Source organism: Mustela nigripes, chromosome 1 (genome assembly GCF_022355385.1).
Source record: "Mustela nigripes isolate SB6536 chromosome 1, MUSNIG.SB6536, whole genome shotgun sequence".
Taxonomy (NCBI): domain Eukaryota; kingdom Metazoa; phylum Chordata; class Mammalia; order Carnivora; family Mustelidae; genus Mustela; species Mustela nigripes.
This window is the reverse complement of record NC_081557.1, coordinates 5,691,376-5,712,875: the sequence shown is the minus strand read 5'-3', so window position 1 is coordinate 5,712,875 and position 21,500 is coordinate 5,691,376. Positions and strand designations below refer to the sequence as shown.

The 21,500-nt window shown below is 47.5% G+C and overlaps 1 long non-coding RNA gene across 1 annotated transcript; it reads right to left on the bottom strand.

Annotated features, from left to right (window-relative positions):
• Positions 1–6: 6 nt before the first annotated feature.
• On the bottom strand, positions 7–4,010 carry LOC132018157 (uncharacterized). Its single transcript, XR_009404465.1, has 3 exons — positions 3,665–4,010; positions 274–494; positions 7–146 (listed from the first exon to the last, which is right to left on the bottom strand). It is a non-coding gene; the product is annotated as an uncharacterized LOC132018157 (long non-coding RNA).
• Between the last annotated feature and the right edge of the window lie 17,490 nt (positions 4,011–21,500).

The following is a 21,500-nucleotide window of genomic DNA, read 5'->3' as shown; positions in this document are numbered from 1 at the left end:
GGGGGAGGAGAAAGACGGAGGGGCGTAGTTGACTTGCTGCCTCACAGCAGATCGGTCAGTCTGTGGACACGTGGCCCGCCCAGCTGCAGCCTTGGAATAATCCTCTTAGGTCTCGGAGACCTTTAGGGAGGGGAAGGGATGCTGGCCTGGAAGTGACAATAGTTAATTAACAGTTGGTTTTAGAGCCTGGGTTCACAGCTCAGTTGCCCCTTGGAGGCTCCTCCGCTCCTCAGCAAGATGGCAGGTAATATCCCCCGGACTGGCAGTGCCTACCGCTGTCGTGGGGATCTAACACAGATCCGCACGCATTCGGGAACCACTAAAGCGAGGTGCCGCGTGCAGGACTGTTCTGTGGTTCATTCAAGCTTTCACAGCTGTGTTCCAGGGCCTTCTAGCAAGAAGATGCATGAATAGATGTATTAGGCACGGGGCTGCCTGCTTGGAGCTCTGGTGGAGCGACATGAGAACGAGATTGTCCTGCAGGGTGTTCCCAGCTAGGGAGAGAAACAGGAAGGAGAGAGTTTAAGGGAATGGAGGAAATCCCAGAAGGGGATGGAGATAGTTTGGGCTTAGAGAGCGTGGAGGACTAACACTAAATGTCACCCGGTCCAAACCTGACTTGCTGCAGCAAGTCTAAAAAGGTGAAGTGACTTTCCAGCTACTCAGAAATAAGTGCTGGAGCCAGACCAGAGCTGGCTTTGAGCTCCATCCTGGCTGAGATCTGAGATGCCTGAAGGTTTCCAGCAGGTGTTTACCTCTCCCTGCTGTGCAGTTTAAGCTCTTTGGGGCTCCCTCTGTGTCTCTTACAGGAGACAATCCCAGGTCTTTAATGCAGCGTCTAGAGCCCCTCCAGTGCCGACCAGTCAGTCCTCACCCTGTGCTGTGCACTTGAAACGTCAGCCTCCGTCCGTCTGTGTCTCACAAGTTCAAGCTCTTGCACACATCAGGAACTTCCCACTGCTCTTCCCTCCACCAGACACCCAGACACCCTTCATTTCGCAGTGTAGAGGACACTTCCCCGGGAAGCCATCCTTGAGCCACCCCCACTGCCCCTGGCTGGGCCAGCTGCCACTGCTGCTGTACTCCTAGATGCCTAGCCCCTGAACTTCCTCTCACACTGGGCTGCAATTTCTGTGTCACTCGTGGCTGTCCTCTGGAAGGCAAGGATTGGGTCAGGGCAGGGACCTTGTCCTGCTCGCTGCCGCTTCCTCAGTACCTCGCAGAGTACCAACACACTAAATACCTGCTTAACAGATGTTTGTTGAATGAATGCATGACTCCTTTGGTGTGCCCTGGATTGGGCGTGACGTCACCCAACTGTTATTTAATGCACAGCTGCCTTTTCTAGAAAGATAAGCGATGTGAGGAATTTTGGAAATGCCTGCCTGCATCTATGGCAGATCCCATACCCACGCTCACACGCACTTCATCTCCTGACAGGTCTGAAGCTGAAAGAATTAAAAATAGAGATTGCTAAGTCCCCAGCAGAGGCAGTGGACTTTTCTTAGATCCAGGTTTCTGGAGATCCACGTCGGCCTTTGCGAGAAACGGTCATCTTTCTCAGACTTTGGTCCCTGATTGCTGGAACCACCCAAAAAGTGGCTCGTTTTCACAGCAGAGTGAGGCAGGAGAGCATAATGATAATTTATGGATCAGTAGGGGAGCGGGGTATTTTTTTAAGGTGCATGTATGTTACCTTGGGCAATTCTCGCAACAACCTGGAAGAGAAATATTCTAAGTGAGGAAACTGAAACCGAGACAGGCAAACTGAGCAGACCCCATGAGAGAAAAATCTGAGTCTTTTTTCCTTGCTCGTTTTCCTGCCCCTATTCATGAACCCCTGCCTTACACAGGCCTTAATGTATGTCCTCTGGGTGAAGGTCAAGGAGTCAGTGATTTCTTTTCTTTTCTTTTTTAAGATTTTATTTATTGGGGCGCCTGGGTGGCTCAGTGTGTTCGTCCTCTGCCTGCGGCTCAAGTCATGATCCCAGAGTCCTGGGATCCAAGCCCTGCATCCAGGCTCTCTGCTCAGTGGGGAGCCTACTTCCCCCTCTCTGCCTGCCGCTCTGCCTACCTGTGATCTGTCTCTCTCTCTGTCAAATAAATAAATAAAATCTTTTAAGAAAGATTTTATTTATTTTGTGAGAGAGAACGAGAGCGAGAGCACAAGCGGGCTCAAGCAGGTGGGGGTGGGTGGTAGAGGCAGAGGGAGAACCAGACTCCCCGCTGAGCAGGAAGCCGGATGCAGGACTCCATCCCAGGACTCTGGGATCATGACCCAAGCCAAAGACAGCCACTTAACTGAGCCACCCAGGTGCCCAAGGAGTCAGTGATTACTGGAGTCACCAGTGGTTACTGGAGTCTTCCAGCAAACAAGATAACATTTAAGGAGTGACTGGGTGGGGTCATAAACTTCTCCAAGACCCCTGACTGCAAACACCTTGACCCCAAGACCCCTGGCTCCAGGGCACAAGTGAGGACACCTGAGCGCTCATCTTTATTCCGCCAGTTCCCGGATGCCTGAGAGGACTTGTACGCCAGACCGCCATCCTCGATAAAGATTCCAGACCCCCCCCCACCAAAGACTCATGCTTCTTTGCTTTCCGAGGCTCACAGACACTCCACGTGTATTTGCTTTCTCTGTATCGTCAATGAACTCTACTTTCCCCTACAATTGGCTCGCGTTTGATTTCCATCCTATGTGAAGCCAAGGACCCCTCCTTGCTGGTCCTGCGGGACCCCCTCTGGATCCTTGGACCTGGCCTGTCTGCATCAAAACCAGGGGCATGCTGACATTCAGAAGCTGAGTAGGAAAGAGGGAGTGACAGAGGAGACTGGGAAGATGTGGACACTGAGTGGGGAGGAAGACTGAGAAGGTCATGTTCATAAAGTGGGAGAGAAGAGGGTGTATTTCGGGGAAGAGGAAGTGACTGTCTGGGTCAAATGCCATAGGGAAGGAAGCTAAGTAAGATGAGAGAGACGTGACCTTTGGATTGGGTGACATGTAGGTCACTAGAGACCTCACTAAGAGTGGTGGGTTGAGGGGAGAATTTGAGAAATGTGGACAACGGCCGGAGATAAGGATCTCAAAAAGCTTTGCCATGTAGGAGATGAGAGAAACAAGGTGATAACTAGCCAGGTAAGAGGCATTGGAAGAGTATTTTTGAAGACCGCAGACTCTAAGGTTACGTGTCTGACTTTGGCTCCCATCATGATCTCAGGGAATTGGGATCGAGTCCTGCATCTGGCTCCCTGGTCAGCCGGGAACCTGCTTCTCCCTCTGCCTGCTGCTCCCCCGGCTGGGCTTTCTGTCTCTCTGTTTCTCTCTTTCTCTGACAAAATCTTTCATGGCTCAATTGGTTAAACATCTGCCCCGGGCTCTAGTCATGATCCCAGGGTCCTCACATGGAGCCCCACATCTGGCTCCCTGGTCAGCAGGGGAGTCTGCTTCTCCCCCTCCCCCCTGCTTCTGCTCTCACTCTCTCTCTTTCAAATGAATGAATAAAATCTTAAAAAAAAAAAAAAAGTGATGGCAGAATCTAGAGCACTTTTATGGGTCGGTGTGAGTGACCAAATGGAAAGCGAGATACTGATGATTCAGGAGAAAGGGGAGAGAATAGCAAGAGCAAAGAGATTGGAAGGTAAGAGGTGATGTATTAGTTACCTGTTACTGTGGGAATATCACCGCAAAATGAACCACGAGGCTGCAGTGTCCTGGGAGACTGGCCTGGGGAAAGCTCTGCTTGGAAGCTCAGTGGTTACTGGCAGCGTTCAGGTCCTCGAGGGCTGCTGGACTGAAGCCTCAGTTCTTTGCAATCTGACTGGCAATCCGTTGCCCTCAGTTTTTTGCCCCATGGGCCTTCCAACATGGACTTTCGTCCTCAAAGCTGATGTGATTTTGGAATATAGGTGAGGTTCGGTGAGGTGAGGTCTGGAGCCAACAACCAAGAAGGAGTTCCTGAGATGTCTTTGGTGCAGAATGGCGGTTTATTAAAGCACGGGGACAGGACCCATGGGCAGAAAGAGAGAAAGAGCCGTTGCTCAGGGATCTTGAGAAATGGTGATTACAAACTCTGGATTTGGGAAAGTAAGGCAAAGGGAGGTTTCAAAAGACTTTCAGGAGACCTGCAAGATACCAGAGGCCATGCCATTGTCAAGTTAAGGTTGTTTTCCTCTCTAGCAAGGCATTAACAATAAGAGAGTTGGGAGGTTCCCAGAAGAATGTCACCTGTGCCCCACCCAGGAGTGGGAGGCAGGTGTCAGCTTGTCCTTGGTCTTCCGCCAGGCTTCTGCTCACTCATCAATGCCAGTAAGGGGAAGTGAGGATATTACAACCTTGTCGGAAATAATCACTTACACATTATCATGTATCTTTCACCTGTGCCCTGCTGTGCTGTGGGTTACTGGTTTTAGAAGCCTGCCACAGATCCTTCTCACACCCAAAGGAGGGGGGAATGTCGTGTCTCTCCCTATCAGATAGGGGCCTCCAAATGGGGGGCTACTGATCGGTGGAAGCCGGGGTATGAGCCGTGAAAGGATTCACCCCAGGCAGAACAAAGGAGATAGAAGGTATCGAATACAGCAAGGGAGCAGAGGACAGGACAGAGAAGCAGTGGGTGGGGTGGTATTTAGAGGGGGAAGGTGAAGGGCTCCTGGGTGGCTCAGTCTGCCTTTGGCTTGGGTCATGATCCCAGAGTCCTGGCATCGAGCCCTGCACTGGGCTGCTGCTCAGCGGGAAGCCTGCTTCTCCCTTTCCCACCCCCCCCCCCACTTGTCTTCCCTCTCTTGCTGTCTCTGTCAAATAAATAAATAAATAAATAAATAAAATATTTAAAAATAAACAAATAAGAAAAATAAGGTGAGGGCTTATGGGGACTTTTCCCTAGTTTGGTAACCTTGCCTGGTTGTAAGTAGCCCGTTGGTCGCTTAGGGTTTGTGGAAGTTTTGAGGTGGGTGTGTTCAGCTCGGTGGTCGGTGGTGATCGCTGTGGGCCCTTTCTATATTCCTTTGCTCAAGCCTGTTGCCTGAAAGCAGCTTCTACAGGGGAGACTGCACAGAGACCTGAATCTCAGGAGGCTGGGATCGTGGGGGTCACCTTAGGGTCTGCCCACCACAGGCGTTCCCCAGGAGAGTGCTCGGCACACCAAACCATGAACCACAGTAAAAATAATGCCTAACATTTTGTGAGCACTAAGTACATGCTGGGCCCTCAGGGTCCTCACCACGTTCGTGCATTAGCCCATGTCACCCCCACAACCGCCCCCTTGAGACAGGAAACAGGGACAACAGGAGAAGCAGGAACTTCCCCAAGTTGCAGAAATGATAAATGAGGGACGCCTGGGTGGCTCAGTTGGTTGAGCAGCTGCCTTCAGCTCAGGTCATGATCCCAGCGTCCTGGGATCGAGTCCCGCATCGGGCTCCTTGCTCACGGGGGAGCCTGCTTCTCCCTCTGTTTCTGTCTGCCCTGTGCCTGTGCTCGCTCTCTCTCCCTCTTTCTCTCTCTGACAAATAAATAAAATCTTTAAAAAAAAAAAAAGGGAAGCCGGGTTTGAATCCAATTTTTTTTTTTTTTAAGATTTTATTTATTTATTTGACAGAGACACAGAGAGAGAGGGAACTCAAGCAGGGGCAGTAGGAGAGGGAGAAGCGGGCTTCCTGCGCTCATCCCAGGACCCTGGGATCGTGACCTGACCTGAACCGAAGGTAGACGCCTAACTAACTAGCTACCCCGGCATCCGAGACACTTTGGGTTTTTTAAGCCTTGTTTCCCCTCGATGACAGAAATCTTCTGGGACTAGGAGATGGAAGACAGTGGTGAGAGATTAGACAAGATGCCAAAATCCCGGGCTTTACAGTCAGATTGACAGGCCTGGATTCTAATTCTGCTTCCCCCACTTCAAATTGACTCCGAGACCATGAGGAATTTACTTCACGCCGGAGTCTTTTTTGTAGAAATCAGAAGTTAGAAATGTACCTCATTTACGATGAAGGAGCAGAAGGCAAGCTGAACGCGAAGCACAAGGCGACACCTCGCCATCAGGAGATTGTGACTCTGGAGCCACTCGGTTCACCACAATCGCTCGCTTCAGTTGTATCTTCTCACATGATCCTGACTGGACATGTACACGTGGAAATACAGATTTCTATAGCACAAATTACTTCCATTTTACTTTCCCTTGATTTCTAAAATTATGTGGGTAAGTAGGATAGTATCTATAAATTTCATTTCGTTCATTTAACAAACATAGGCCAAGGGGTGCCTGGGTGGCTCAGTGGGTTGAGCTTTTGCCTTCTGCTCAGGTTACGGTCTCAGGGTCCTCCGATTGAGACTGGCATTGGGTTCTCTGCTCAGCAAGGAGCCTGCTACCGCCCCACACACACACACACACACACCCCTCTCTGCCTCTCTGCTTACTTGTGATCTCTCTGTCAAATAAATAAATACAATCTTTAAAAAAAAAAAAAAAAAAAAGGCCAAGCGCATGTTATGCATGAGACACTGTCTAGATGATGGGGGCAGGGGCTGGGCATTGCAAAGTATCTGTCGTTCAATGGCCTATTGGATCTGACACCGCTGAGATACACTGGTAGGCTAAGCTGATGACTACGTGACTTGAGACACATCTTTCCACCTCTCTGAGCCTCAGCGTCCTTGCAGACTGAATGAGATCACGCAACCTCTCTTAAGTGCTGCTTGACCCGTAGCCGTCAAATTCATTTACTATAAATGCATTTCTCTACGGCACAGGTGTACTAAAACCCTTGCATCTTTCTTAAATAATTCCTCAAACTCCATTGCCTAACTGTGGCTGTATTTTGAGGCTCCTCCTCTCCCTCCCAGCTCTAGGTCGTCGAGAATCCTCACTGATTAATTCGGTCCGAAAGAGCGAGTGGTGGGGCCGGGTACCTGAGGCCCTGGCTGTGGGCGGACCTCTCCCTGCACCGTTCAGGGGCCTGGAGTCTCGGACTGCCGTTGTGACTCATCGCCGCCACACGGTGGCGCTGTTGAGGCGCGGTCCTGGACTTGGCGCGTGTCGCGATCCCTCCGAGGAGTTTCGGGACACTATCCCTGGGCCCGCTCTCTTCCTACGCAGCCGCTGTCTTCCAAAGCCCAATCCCTGAGCCAGGGAGGCAGGGCCAGAGAAGTGTCTGGCATCACTGGATGAAAATTAGCCCCAAGGGCGCTTTGGTGGCTCAGTCAGTGAAGGGGCTGCCCTCAGCTCAGGTCATCATCTCCACGTCTTGGGATGCTGCGGGGAGTCGGCTTCCTTCTCCCTCTCTGTCCTTCCGCTCTCTCCTCCCTGCTCGTTCTTTTTTTTTTTTTTTTTTTTCTTAAGATTTATTTACTTATTTGACAGAGACACTGGGAGAGAAGGAGCACAAGCAGGGCAAGTGGGAGAGGGCGAAGCAGGCTTCCCTGAAGCCCAGCAGGAAACCCAATGTGTGGCTCTATCCTAGGACCGCAGATGCTCAAAGACTGCGTCACCAAGATGTCCCTCTCCCTGCTCGTTCTCTCTCTCTCTCTCTCTCAAATAAATAAATAAAATCTTTAAAAATAAATAGTCCAAATTCACATCCCCTACACGCATCTAAAAATTAAAGCAGCGCTTCTGGCTTCACAGTAACCTTCTTGACGTCAACTCTTGAATCTCAAACTTAGTCCAAACTGCATCTGGTTTTAATCCCCACTACACTCTGGAATTCGCTATCTTAGCATAGGACATCAGTATCCACCCAGAGGTTCAGTCCACAGATGGGGAGTGTCCTTGATTCTTCCCTTTCCTTCACGTCCCACATCTAACCCGTTTTCAAGTGCTCTAGATTCACCTCCCAATATCTCCCAATTCATGACCAAACCATGATCATTGCTTGCCAGACTGGACCTACTCCTGCCTGCGGTAATTTACTCTCCATGCAGCAGCCAGAGGGACCTCCTTGAACATAAGTGGGACCAAGTGTGGACTATGATGTGCAGACCAGATTCCCCCTTTGTGAATGAACTTGGTGTCCAGCTACTGTGGGAGTGCTGCCCCCACGTGTCAGCTCCCTGGGGATTGTCATGCTCCCCTCCTCCAAGCAACTGCCATCTAATAACAAATCTAAAGGGTCACCCTAGCTTCAGAACCCCCTGCAGGATCAGGAACAGTATCCATTGAGATGGCATAGCAGCTCAACCTCTCTCTCTCTCTGTCGTCTAGCCTCTTTTCCCTCTCTTTACTTGGCGTTGATCCTGAGAGCTCCTGCTAACAGACATCCTGCCTGCCAATATCCATCTCAGAATCTGCTCACCGGGGACCCCAGCCCAAGTGACATCCCGCACCTAGAATTAAATCCAACCTCCATCCCACGACCTGATAGGCTGGGCGTGATCTGGTCCCTTGCTCTTGCCTGAATTCATCTCATGCCTCTCTTGCCACCCCTCGCCATGCCGCTGCCACAGTCACCCCTTCATGTCCACAAGCTAAGTGCTTCCCTGTTTCAAGGCCTGTGCACTGTCTGTTCCCTCTGTGTAGAGAAACTTCTGCTCTGTAGATGTCACATTCGTTCCCAACTGTCCTGTCTTTGCTTAAACACTATTTCTTGAGAGTAGGACCACCATATCTAAAGAAGCCCCACTCCGTCTCTCTCAGAAACTTTTACTGAACCTGAAGTATTTTTAAAAGTAAAAATTTCTTTCTATTTAACTGAATGCCCATAGAAAAAAGTCATTTCATGAACTTTATTGTTGAACCTGATATTCATAAATACTTTGATATAACTGAGAAGGATATTTGAGTTATAATCTCGCAACCCAAGACAATCTAGAGTATATAGGATACTGCTTAAAAACATAACCACATGGGCTGCCTGGGTGGCTCAGTGGGTTAAGCCTCTGCCTTCGGCTCAGGTCATGATCTCAAGGTCCTGGGATCGAGCCTTGCATCGGGCTCTCTGCTCAGCTGGGAGCCTGCTTCCTCCTCTCTCTCTGCCTGCCTCTCTGCCTACTTGTGGTCTCTGTCTGTCAAATAAATAAATAATATCTTTTTAAAAAACAACAACAACAACAACAAAAACAAGATATGAGATGAGGAACTAAGACCAAAAAAGGTCAGAATATGATGCTACCTTGACCCTTAGTGCGTTTGCTCTAGTCTTTGTTGAATGACCAGATGGCTGGCTGACTAGCTGGAGATTCTGGGTCCCAGCTCTTTTCCTGGAGGCAGATTCATCTCAGGGGCCATCTCTCAGCCTTGAGTGAGCAGCTATGGTCCACTTCCGGGAATCACTATGGTCCACTTGGCTGAATCATGAGGCTAAGGGTCAGGGTACCGACCTTCCACGCCTCTACCCCCCAAGGGCTCCAGATCCTTGTGCATACATTGATTCATATCCTCCCTGCTTTGTGGCCAAAACCTCAGGCTACAGCAGCTTTGGAGAGCCTCAAAGGATTCCTGCTGCACCCTAACCCCAGAATGACCTTGACTCACTCTTGTATAAGTAAGTAGGAAGAGTCATCCAATCACAGGGATAATAACACTGCGTAGCTAGTGCTTACTCTGTGCCGTGTGCAACACCTTCTCAGGAATTATCTTTTCATTTAAAAAGGTCACCTCCAGGTGATCTGAGACCTTCAGGCACAGAAAGAGAAGCTGACATCTTAAGGACTTCCTCAACGGAAACCACTTAAATCTCTGCTTTAACCAAGTTGTTATTTTGGAGGATTTGGTCAAATGAAGTATAGCCATTTAAAATCCGAAACTAGGGTGTCTGGCTGGCTCAGCCAGTTAAACGTCTGCCTTCGGCTCAGGTCATGATCTTGGGGTCTCGGGATGGAGCCCTGCATCGGGCTCTCGGCTCGGTGGGGAGTCTGCTGCTACCCCCAACCCCAGCCCAAGCTCATGCTCTCTCTCTCTTTCTCTCAAACAAATAAAATCTTAAAAAAATAAATAAATAAAGTGTTAAAAAAAAAATAAAATCTGAAACCAGACCCGAGTCTAGGCCGGTACCACCGTTTGTGGGGCAGGGGTTGGGAGTCTGTGTGCAAGGATGGCGGGAAACCAGTTTGTCCGAGGAAAGCCGGCGTCTGACAGGATGGTGGGACTGGTCATAAACCGTCCACAGCTGGTGTGGGGTTGGCTGGCAGAGAGACTCTCCTGGGGGGGGGGGGGGGGACACACAGACCCGTGCGAAATGTCAGTCACTTGGCGCCCATCTGCTGGGGAGAAACACAGAGCACAGCCATCCCCAAGCCCTGGTCCAGAGACTCGGGGGCCGGGTTCCCTTGCGTGCCCACAGGGTACCTCACTGCCAGCCTCCTCCGTGCCCCAGGAAAGCCCCCGGCCATGCTCCTCCCTGTCCCAGTCCTCAGGTGGACTCCAAACTCCAGGCAGCAGTCTCCTTCCCCAGGGGTCAAACCCTGGTCTTCCGTGGGTGTCTCTCTTTTTTCTTGTTTTTTAATTTTATTTTTTTAAAATTTTGTTTATTTATTTGACAGACAGAGATACAAGTAGGCAGCGAGAGGCAGGCAGAGAGAGAGGAGGAAGCAGGCTCCCCGCCCAGCAGGAAGCCCGATGCGGGGCTCGATCCCAGGTCCCTGAGATCATGACCTGAGCCCAAAGCAAAGGCTTAGCCTACTGAGCCCTATTTTTAATTTTGTTTCACGGGTTTCTTTCTATAAACAGATTTCCAAATAACACTTGAGATAGTCCTGGGCCTCAGGGAGAGTGCCTCTGTCACCAGAGCCTAGCTCCTCTAAGCTCCTGTCCTATGAGGCTGAGAGATTAAGCCGGCTGAGGTCTACAGCAGAGCCCCCCTAGACCCTGTGTTCCCGCCCTGAATCATGCTGTGTACACTGGAACCCAACTCTGGGCACCTCTCCTCCTCGCCTCTAAAGCAGGGGCTGATGTTGGTGTGACTCAGCTTAGAAAGAGTTCACGCCCGAAACACCGTTAGAACAGGGCCTGGTGCGGAGTAAACCCTTCAACACCCTAGTTGTGGTTTTAGGAATCCTTCACACTTTGGTGAGTGGCTTTTACTGACTACTTGTTTACAGAGACTGAGCAGGTCAGAGCTGGGCCAGACCTCGGAGATGGTCCACAGCCACCATTTCAGCTGACAGCTGAAAAGCAAGAGAAGCGATCTGTCCACGTTTCTACATGGCAGACCTAGAAATGAGGTTCAGACCTAGAAATGAGGTTCAGGGCACGGCCTTTAAGGCAGCTTGGCTCTGTAAAAAGAACATGAGCCCTGAGATATCCGGGATCCTGGCGAGCATCACGTGAGAGCATTGTGGGAAACTCCCTACCTGACCCAGTGACTTGTCCAGCACATAGCTGGTGCTCCCTAAGGTTGTTTTTCTTCTTCCTTCATACACCAGAGCTCTAGTCTCTTCGCTGAGTTCCGAGGTAAGAGTTGACAGAAATTACGAGACTGGTGGACAGTCTTGGGGAAGGAGGACCGCAGTGGATAGTGGGGACTCTAGACAGCCAACAAGTCCCAGGCCCTGGCAGAGGGAGGTGGGCACCAATGTCAAAAAGGACCTTCTGGGGGCGCCTGGGTGGCTCAGTCATTAAGCGTCTGCCTTTTGCTCAAGTCATGATCTCAGGGTCCTGGGATCGAGCCCCGCATCCGTCTCTCTGCTCAGTGGGAAGCCTGCTTCTCCCTCTTCCGCTCCCCCTGCTTGTGTTCTCTCTCTCGCTGTGTCTCTCTCTGTCAAATGAATAAATAAAATCTTAAAAAAAAAAAAAAAAAAAGACCTTCTGGTGTCTCGTTCTCTCCCCATGTAGTAACAGAAGGACACAGGCTCTGGAGTTGCCCAATCTCTCCCACTTTATTTATTTTTTTTATGTGACAGCTTTCTTGAGATATAATTCACATACTATCTGAGTCACCCACTTAAAGTATATAACTCAGTGGTTTTTAGGATATTCTCAGAGTTGTGTCACCATCATCACAATAATTTTAGAATATTTCCATCAGGGGCAACTGAGTGGCTCAGTGGGTTAAAGCCTCTGCCTTCGGCTCGGGTCATGATCCCAGGGTCCTGGGATTGAGCCCCTCATCGGGCTCTCTGCTCAGCGGGGAGCCTGCTTCCCCTCTCTCTCTGTCTGCCTCTCTGCCTACTTGTGGTTTCTGTCTGTCAAATAAATAAATTAAAAAAAATAAATTTTAAAAAGATTAAAATATATATATAAGATATAATATAAAATATATATATATATATATATATATATTTCCATCATTCCGGAATTAGCCCCATAGCCATTAGCAGTCATTCCCCACTTCCCCCATATTTCCCCAGCCCTTGACAACTACTAATCTACCTTTCCCCTCCCCCTATGAATTTGCTGATTCTGGATATTTCATATGCATGGAATTATACAAGATGTGTCCTTTTTATTTGAGAGAGAGATTGAATGCACAAGCAGGGGGAACAGCAGGCAGAGGGAGAAGTAGGTTCCCCACTGAGCAAGGAGACCCATGAGGGACTCGATCCCAAGATCCTGGGATCATGACGGAGCCGAAGGCAGACACTTAGCGGATTGAGCCACCCAAGCATCCCATGCCTGGCTCTTTTCACTGAACATCATGTCTTCAAGATTCATCCATAATATAGTGCCAGTGCGTCATGACCTTTTTGCTAAATAGCATTTGATTGTATGGAGACACCCTATTATAATATATTCAAATTCAATTAATTAACATATGTATAATTAGTTTCAGAGATAGAGGTCAGTGATTCATCCGTCTCATAGGACACCCAGTGCTCATTTCATCACGTTCCCTCCTTAATGTCCATTACCCCGTGACCCCATCCCGCCACCAACCCTCCAGCAGTTTGTTTCCTATGATTAAGAGTCTCTTACGGTGTTTCTCCCTCTCTGATTTCACCTTGTTTTATTTTGTCCTCTTCCCTTCTCTGAAGGATTTATTTTGCTTAGCATAAGACCCTCTAGTTCCATCCATATCAATCTAAATGGTATTTGCTTTTCTGATGGCTGAGTAATAGTCCATTGTAGAGATCCATATTTTCTTTATCATTCATTTGTCAATGAACATCTGGACTTTTTCCGTGGTTTGGCTCTTGTGGACATTGCTGCTGTAAACATTGGGGTGCCAGTGCCCCTTGGGATCACTACATGGAAATGCCCCATTATAGATAATGCTGCCATGAACATTCATGTGCAAATTTCTTTTTTTTTTTTTTTTAAGATTTTATTTATTTATTTGACAGAGAGAGAGATCACAAGCAGACAGACAGGCAAGCGGGGTTGGGGCAGGGAGCAGGCTCCCCGCCGAGCAGAGAGCCCGATACAGGGCTCGATCCCAGGACCCTGAGATCATGACCTGAGCTGAAGGCAGAGGCTTAACCCAATGAGCCACCCAGGTGCCCCTCATGTGCAAATTTCCGTGCAGACACATGTTTTATTTATCTTGGGTGTATCCCCACGAGTTGGAACTACCCAGTCACACGGTAACCCCGTGTTTAACACTTCGGCGGAACTGCCACACCGTTTTCCACAGCAGCTGCCCTGCCTCGCCTTCCCACCGGCAGGGCTCGAGGGTCCCAGTTTCTCCAGATCTCTGTCAACACTTGTTGCTGTCGCTTTATTATTGTAGCTATCCTCCTGTTTGTGAAATGGTCTTTCACTGTAATTTTGATTTGCATTTCTCAAATGAAATAATGATATCGAGCATTGTTTCATGTGTTTATTGGACACTTCTAGCTCTTTTTTGGAGAAATGTTTCTCAAATGCTTTGCCTATTTAAAAATCGGGTTTTTGGGCCACTGTGTGGCTCAGTCAGGTAAGCGTCTGCCTTCAGCTCAGGTCATGGTCCCAGGGTCCTAGGATCGAGTCCTGCATTGGGGGTCTCCCTCTCCCTCTGCCTACTGCTCCCCCTGCTGTGCGCTCTCTCTCTCTCTCTCTCTCTCCTTGTCTCAAATAAATAAATAAAATCTTTTTAAAAAATAAAAACTGCAGGGCGCCTGGGTGGCTCAGTTGGTTGAGCGACTGCCTTCGGCTCAGGTCATGATCCTGGACTTCCAGGCTCGAGTCCCACATCGGGCTCCCGGCTCCTTGGGGAGTCTGCTTCTCCCTCTGACCTTCTCCTCTCTCATGCTCTCTCTCACTCATTCTCTCTCAAATAAATAAATAAAATCTTTAAAAAAAATAAAAATAAAAACTGCACTGTCTTATTATCGAGTTATGAGGTTTTTTTAAATATATTCTAGACACGATTCCCTTAGCAGGTATGTAATTTGCAAATATTTGCTCCTATTCTGTGAGTTGTCTTTCACTCATCACCCCATCTAAACCTAATTATCTTCCAAAGGCCCCGCCTCATAATACCAGCACGCTGGGGGGTAGAGCTTCAATATAGGGTTGTGGGGAACACATTTAGCCAATAGCAATGCCTAACTCAGTGGTATTAGATATTAGGAGAACTTTGTATTTAGAAATTAATAGCTTTAAAAAAAAAAAGATTTTATTTATTTGACACAGAGAGAGATCACAAGTAGGCAGAGAGGCAGGCAGAGAGAGAGAGGGGAGGAAGCAGGCTCCCTGCTGAGCAGAGAGCCTGATGTGGGACTCAATCCCAGGACTCTGGGATCTTGACCTGAGCCAAAGGCAGAGGCTTAACCCTCTGAGCCACCCAGGTGCCCCTAGAAATTAATAGCTTTTTAAGAAAGTGTAGCCTTGGTAAAATTTTAATCCAATTGTTTCTATATGTATTTTGGGTTCCAAATTGTTACTTTCACTCTAAAAATAGCCTAGAAAATTACAGATTTGAGATGAGAGGCGCTACACAAGGCGTGTGGATAAGCATGCTGTTCAAAGAGAATTCCTATCTTTTTTCTTTTTTTTAGATTTTATTTATTTATTTGACAGAGAGAGATATCACACTGAGCCACCCAGGCATCCCAAGAATTTCTATCTTTAACAGAGTTTCTGTCTTAGTCTATTAAAACACATGTGCCCGTGGATCTCCACTTGGATGCCCTGCAGGTACCCACAACCCTGTCCCATTCCACTCCCACCAAACCCTCCTTCTCCGCATCTCAAGAAGGACTCCACCAGACGCCCAAGCCAGACAGATCCTTCTCCCTCTGTCATTCCCCACTTTGCTCTCTGTGCTCCCTGGCTCTTTCTATCTCTCTGTCACATAAATGAACAAAATCTTTAAAAATTGATTTATTTGAGAGCGAGCGAGCGGGTGGAGAGGTAGAGGGAGAAGCCTATCCCTCACTGAGCAGGGAGCCCCATGCAGGTCTTGATCCCACCGGCTTATGGGACAGTCACCCAGGCGACCCACCTGTCTGTATTGTTTTTGTGGTCGCAGGCATCTGCTGCTGAGTGCGTGGCTTCTGGCCCCGCCCACAGCAAAGCCCAAACTCCACCTGGCCCCGCCTCCGCCTCTAGCCTCACTCCCTTCCAAGAACTTGAAAGGCTGTTAATGCCTTTAATTCCAGTGTTCTTGTACTTCTTCCAAATACAGCATGCTCATGGCCCACATTTTGCTTATTCTGGACTTAGAAAGCTCTCCTCTCCTCTGCCACCATGTGCCGGACAACTCCTGCTCAACCTTCTGGAAACTAGATCCTGCCCGGGTGTAGCCTCCTCCGGGAGGGTGTAGCCTCCTCCGGGAGGCTCTCCCTCATCTCTACCATCTCTCTCCTCCCTCCCAGCTCTCTTGAATGCCCTCTTCGTCGGGTCCCACATGCCCTTTACTTGCTACCTTGTTGAAATTCTCTTCCCCGCTAAACTTGACACTCCTCAGCAACAGGGACCGGGTCTCTTCTGGTTTCCTCCAGTTTTCCACCTCCCTCTCTTCGCACCTGGCGCTCCGGAGAGGCTCAGGCAAAGGGCTCTAGACAGGAAAGAATCAGGCCGAGGGGCTCAGAGTCTTTTCTGGGAATTAGGTTGGCTGAGAGCCTGATTTCCTAAGGGTACAGGCAATAATGAAAGTCAGAAATTTGATTATATACAGAATCATCCTATGGGCTCCAGCTGCGCAGACTTGTTTTCTAGATCTTATAATAAGAAACAGTATAATGATTAAAAGCATGGGTGGCTCAGTGGGTAAGCCTCTGCCTTCGGCTCAGGTCATGATCCCAGGGTCCTGGGATTGAGCCCTGCATCATATAATATTGGGCTCTCTGCTCAGCAGGGAGCCTGCTTCCTCCTCTCTCTCTGCCTGCCTCTCTGCCTACTTGTGATCTCTCTGTCAAATAAATAAATTAAATCTTAAAAAAAAAAAAAGAGCGTGTATTTGGGAGTCAGACCCCTGGGTCTGAATTCAGGCGCCTGTGTTCCTAGTTGTGTGACCTTGGGCAAGTCCTAAAACCACTCTGCTCCTCAGTTTCCTCATCTGGACCTTGAAATAACTGTAGTACCTACCTCATTGATTTGCCATGAGGACTAAATGAATTACTGTGTGTACAATGTTTAGAACTGAGTCTGGTGCTTAATAATCACTATATAGATATTAGCTAATATGATTTAAATTGCCCTTTTTTCATTTAGAAGAGATTTATTTATCCATTTTGGGGAGAGAGAGAGTGAGAGAGCACAGTGGGGAGGGTTAGAGGGAGAGGGAGAGAATCCCAAGCAGACTCCCCGCTGAGCGAGGAGCCTGACACAGGACTTGATCCCACGACCCTGGTATCATAACTTGAGCCAAGATCAAGTTAGACACTTAACCGACCAAGCCACCCAGGTGCCCCTCTTTTTTCTTTTTCTTTTTTAAAAGATTTTATTTATTTATTTATTTGACAGAGAGACAATGACAGAGGGAACACAGGCAGGGGGAGTGGGAGAGGGAGAAGCAGCCTTCCTGCTGAGCAAGGAGCCTGATGTGGGGCTCGATCCCAGAACCCTGAGATTATAACCTGAACCGAAGGCAGACGCCCAACCAACTGAGCCACTCAGGTGTCCCCCCGATTTTTTTTTTCTTTTAAGTTGTAGTTTTACCTCTGGCCTTGCCCTTGACATTTTATAAACAGACATTCCCAGTCAAACCAACCCTTCCCCCATGTCTACTGCCCTTGTCCCAGCAACTTCCCAGTCCCGCAATCCAACATGTCCCACTGCTCCTACCACCACCCTCATAACTACCTTTTCCCCCATGTCTGTCCCTTCTTCTACTTAAAACAAAGAAACAAAAAATACAAATAGGGCCCCCAGACCCTTTCTGGGGTTTCATGGTGTCAGAACTATTTTCATAATGTTGCTAAGACATTCTCTGCCTTTTCCACACTCACTCTCTCCTGAGTAGAGAGTTTTCCAGACGCTGCGTGACCTCTGGATGTTGCAACAGACACATGCAGAGACTGGTTGGAGAACCCAGCTAACTCCCAGCAGGCTAGACATTAAAAATATTTGCAAAAAAGCAAAACTGCTTCACTACATTTTGGGGGGGGGGGAGTTGTATTTTATAAGAATATGTTATTTATGTTAATGTATAATGAGATTCATGTTAATTTAGCTAACTAATAAATACATATTTAAATATGCAAATGAGAGACCCATCATTTTAATGCAACAAATAGAGAAGATATTGGGTTTTTACGGGCTTTGTCCCTCCCCCTGCCCGGGCAGCAAAACGGCTGCAGCAAATCACCCCAGCTGGACTGGTAGCCTCTTGTAGGCACAGAGCTAAAATGTCTACAAAAATTCTCAGGAATTTAGAGAATTGATTTTCATCCAGTTATGCTAGAGTCTGGTTTCCCTAGAGGAAGGTAAAAATGCTTCCTCTCGCTTTGCAGGATTGTTGTGAGGATTAAATGAAGTAACAGCATTGGGGCCCCTGGGGGACTCAGTCAGTTAAGGGCCTGGCTCTTGGTTTTGGCTCAGGTCCTGATCTCAGGGTCCTGGGATCGAGCCCCACGTCCGGCTCTGCACTGAGCAAGGACACTGCCTGAGATTCTCTTTCTCATTATGCCTCTGCCCGGTAGGGGGGCAGAATCTACTGAGGGAGTGTTCTGAAGCAGGCCTAAAGGTCTCTGTCTCCTGTAGCTTCTCATCTGAAGCCTGTCTTGGGTTTTATTATTTTTTTAATATATATATTTTGAAAGATTGTGTTTATTTATTTGACAGACATCACAAGCAGGCAGAGACAGGCAGAGAGAGAGGAAGGGAAGCAGGCTCCCCGCTGAGCAGAGAGCCCGAAGTGGGGCTCCATCCCAGGACCCCAGGACCACGACCCGAGCCAAAGGCAAGAGACTCAACCCACTGAGCCACCCAGGGGCGCCAGAGAGATCACAAGTAGGCACAGAGAGGGAGAAACAGCCTCCCTACCAAGCAGAGAGCCCAATGGGGGACTCAATCCCAGCACCCTGTGATCATGACCTGAACTGAAGGCAGAGGCTTAACCTACTGAGCCACTCAAGCGCCCCTCTGTCTCGGGTTTTAAGACAGCGTTTATGCCACTTGAAACCCAGATATCCCAACTAGGCCTGTGTGTCTAGGAATGTACCCTCCCTATCCTATCTCTGGGCACTGACTCTATTTAGAACTGCCAATGAGAATGCCAAAGGACTAATTCACAATGAGATACTGTTTCCCAGAACTTATTTCCCAATAAACATAATGGCTATCAACAAATAAACGGCTCTTTGGTCAAAGTCAAACAACTGAATTTTTTTGCAAGACCTATCAGAGCTTTCGATATGCTAATATGTATTATCAATCTCTGAGGGAATGCAGAAATGCATGTTCAGTGTTCCCCAAAATTATTTGACCATAGAACCCTCATTCAAGGACTGTTAACCCAGAAATTAGTGTACAATGCAACACACTTTGGGAAATGGCAGCACTAAGCTTCCTATCTTGCTCCTCTTGAGTCTCTGCTTTTTAAAGGGGCTGTTGCACTGGTGTTGGTTAGCAAACTACAGCACGGGGGCCAAATCTGGCCCTGTTTTTGCAAATACAATTTTATTGGAACACAGCCCTGTTCCATTTACTTAATGTTTTGTCCATAATTACTTTCACACAACAAAAGCAAAGTTGAGCCTTGTAAGAGAGAACGTATCACTCACAGAACCTAAAATATTTCCTATCTGGCCCTTTACAAAAGAAGTTTGCTGTAGTGTTTCTCACCTGGATTATGTGCACTTTCTGGAGAATGTGGCATTATGTCAGTAGAGACATGAAGCCACAATATATACTAAATACAGCATAGCTTCCCGGAAGACCAGTTTAATCCAAAAATAAGTAATTTCAAGCATCATTCTTATCTAAAAAATGGACAGAGTATGGAATAGATTGCAAATTTTACATAAATTCAAAAAATAAAAGACTATAAATTTCTCAGACCTCAAGCTAGCTAGCACTGCTTCCCACACTAGCTAGCACTGCTAGCCCACACCCTCCCTGACCCCAATCCTTTATACCTGACCAAAAGGCTTGTGTTCCTCCGTTCTAAGGGGAATTGGGGTGGAAACGCTTGGGAAATGCTGTTTTATTGGGAAAACAAAGTGGAAGTTTATGTGTCAGCCAATGATGAGCAAAAGAAATCAGAGGTGTTCACATTATCTATGAAGGCAGTGAAGGCGGGCTGTGTTTAAGAGCTCTTTTACCGTATCTCTCAGAATCAGTATACCAAAAAGACACCTGTAGGCTTTGGGGTCAGACAGACCTGGGCTTGGGTCCTGACTCTCCCATTTATGTCCCTGGGTAAGGTACTTTACCTATCTGAGTCTTCATTTCCTCAGCACAAAATGGCGATTGAAATATGTGCTTTACAAGGTAGTTGTAAGGAGTCTAAGAAATCAGGTAAGGAAAGTGTTCTGCACAAGGTAAGAGTTTAGTAAGTGTTAACTACTAACATGTTAGCTGAAGTCCCTAAATATATAAAGAGCTCTGAAAAATCAAGAAAAAGTCAAAACCAACTGAAAAGTGGGCAAAGCACATAGGCATTTTACGGGAAAGGAAATACAAAGAGCTTTTAAACATACAAAAAATGCAACTTCGCTCATAAGAGAAATGAGAACACAACTCAAATGAGATAAAATTTTTCACCTGCTAGATGGTAAAGGTTGAAAAATTTGGTAATATTCTACTGGTGAGTGGGGAAAGAAATATACTCATGTAATGTTAATGATACTGTAAATTGTTACCACCTCTGTGGAGGGCAATCAGTAATATCTTATCAAAATTACAAATGTTTTTATGTAAATGCTTGTACATAATTCCACTTTCAGGAACTTAAACTATAGAAATAGTTGCGAACAAGGATGTTTTCTAGAGCATTGTGTGTTTGTAAATGTCCATTAATGTGGGACTAGTTAAATAAAATAAAAAATACACGCAGTGGAATACTATATAGTTATTGTATGAGGCAGCTCTATGTGTGTTAATATGGAATGAGCTCAAGGCATGTTAAGTAAAATAAGAAAGGAGCAAAATGGCAGTGTGGTGTACTATCAGTGTCACTATATACATATGCATAAAGAATATATGCATCAATGCTCGTGCATGCATAGGCTTTCTCTGAACTAGTTCATACAATAGCCCATGAGACCTAACATATTCTAACCTGTCCCTTGGCATCTTGTAATGACTGCTCTGACTCCTCTCTCCCCCTTGTTCTGCTCCACCTGCTCTGGCCATCTTGCTTTTCTGGAACAGTCCAGGCACCTGCCTGCCTGAGGGCTTTGTATAATGTCAAGAAAGTTATCCTCGATGTCCACACAGGGCTCACTTCTCCCTTCTTCAAGCCTTTGCTCAAACTTTCCCTTCCCAGTGAGGCCAGCACTGACCACCCTAATTGAAACACATCCCTCAGCCTGTTTCCTTACCTTAATCTCCTTTTTCTTTTGTCTGCAGTATTTAACACCTTCTAGCATTCTATTATTCAGTGTGCTTAGGTCCTATGTTTATGGCTTATGGCCTAAGTAATGTAGATATTCAGTTCCCTAGGGAGGGGAATTGAGGTATGGGAGGTTGAGATGGGAAAGAGACTTTGTTTTCAGTGTATACCCTTGTGTTCTCTGCACCATGTGTTTGTGTCAACGGGTAAAAATGTAATACAGCAAACTGAGGGTTTGGAAGGGAGGGGGGTGGGGGGATGGATGAGCCTAGTGGTGGGTATTAAGGAGAGCACGTATTACATGTGCATAAACAATGAATCTTGGAACACTGAAAAAATAAAATAAAATTTTTAAAAAATGTAATACAGGGGCGCCTGGGTGGCTCAGTGGGTTAAAGCCTCTGCCTTTGGCTCAGGTTATGATCTCAGGGTCCTGGGATCCAGCCCCACATCGGGCTCTCTGCTCAGCAGGGAGCCTGCTTCCTCCCTCTCTCTCTGCCTGCCTCTCTGCCTACTTGTGATCTCTGTCTGTCAAATAAATACATAAAAAATCTTAAAAAAAAATTAAAAAACTGTAATACAAATGTTTAGCTCTACCAACCGGATCCTAGAAGTGGAAGTGACAACTTGGACTCAACCCCTCCATCTTATGCTCCAGGGGTGGAGCAGTTAGGGAATTTGCCTGAGGTTACAAAACCAGGCTTTAAATC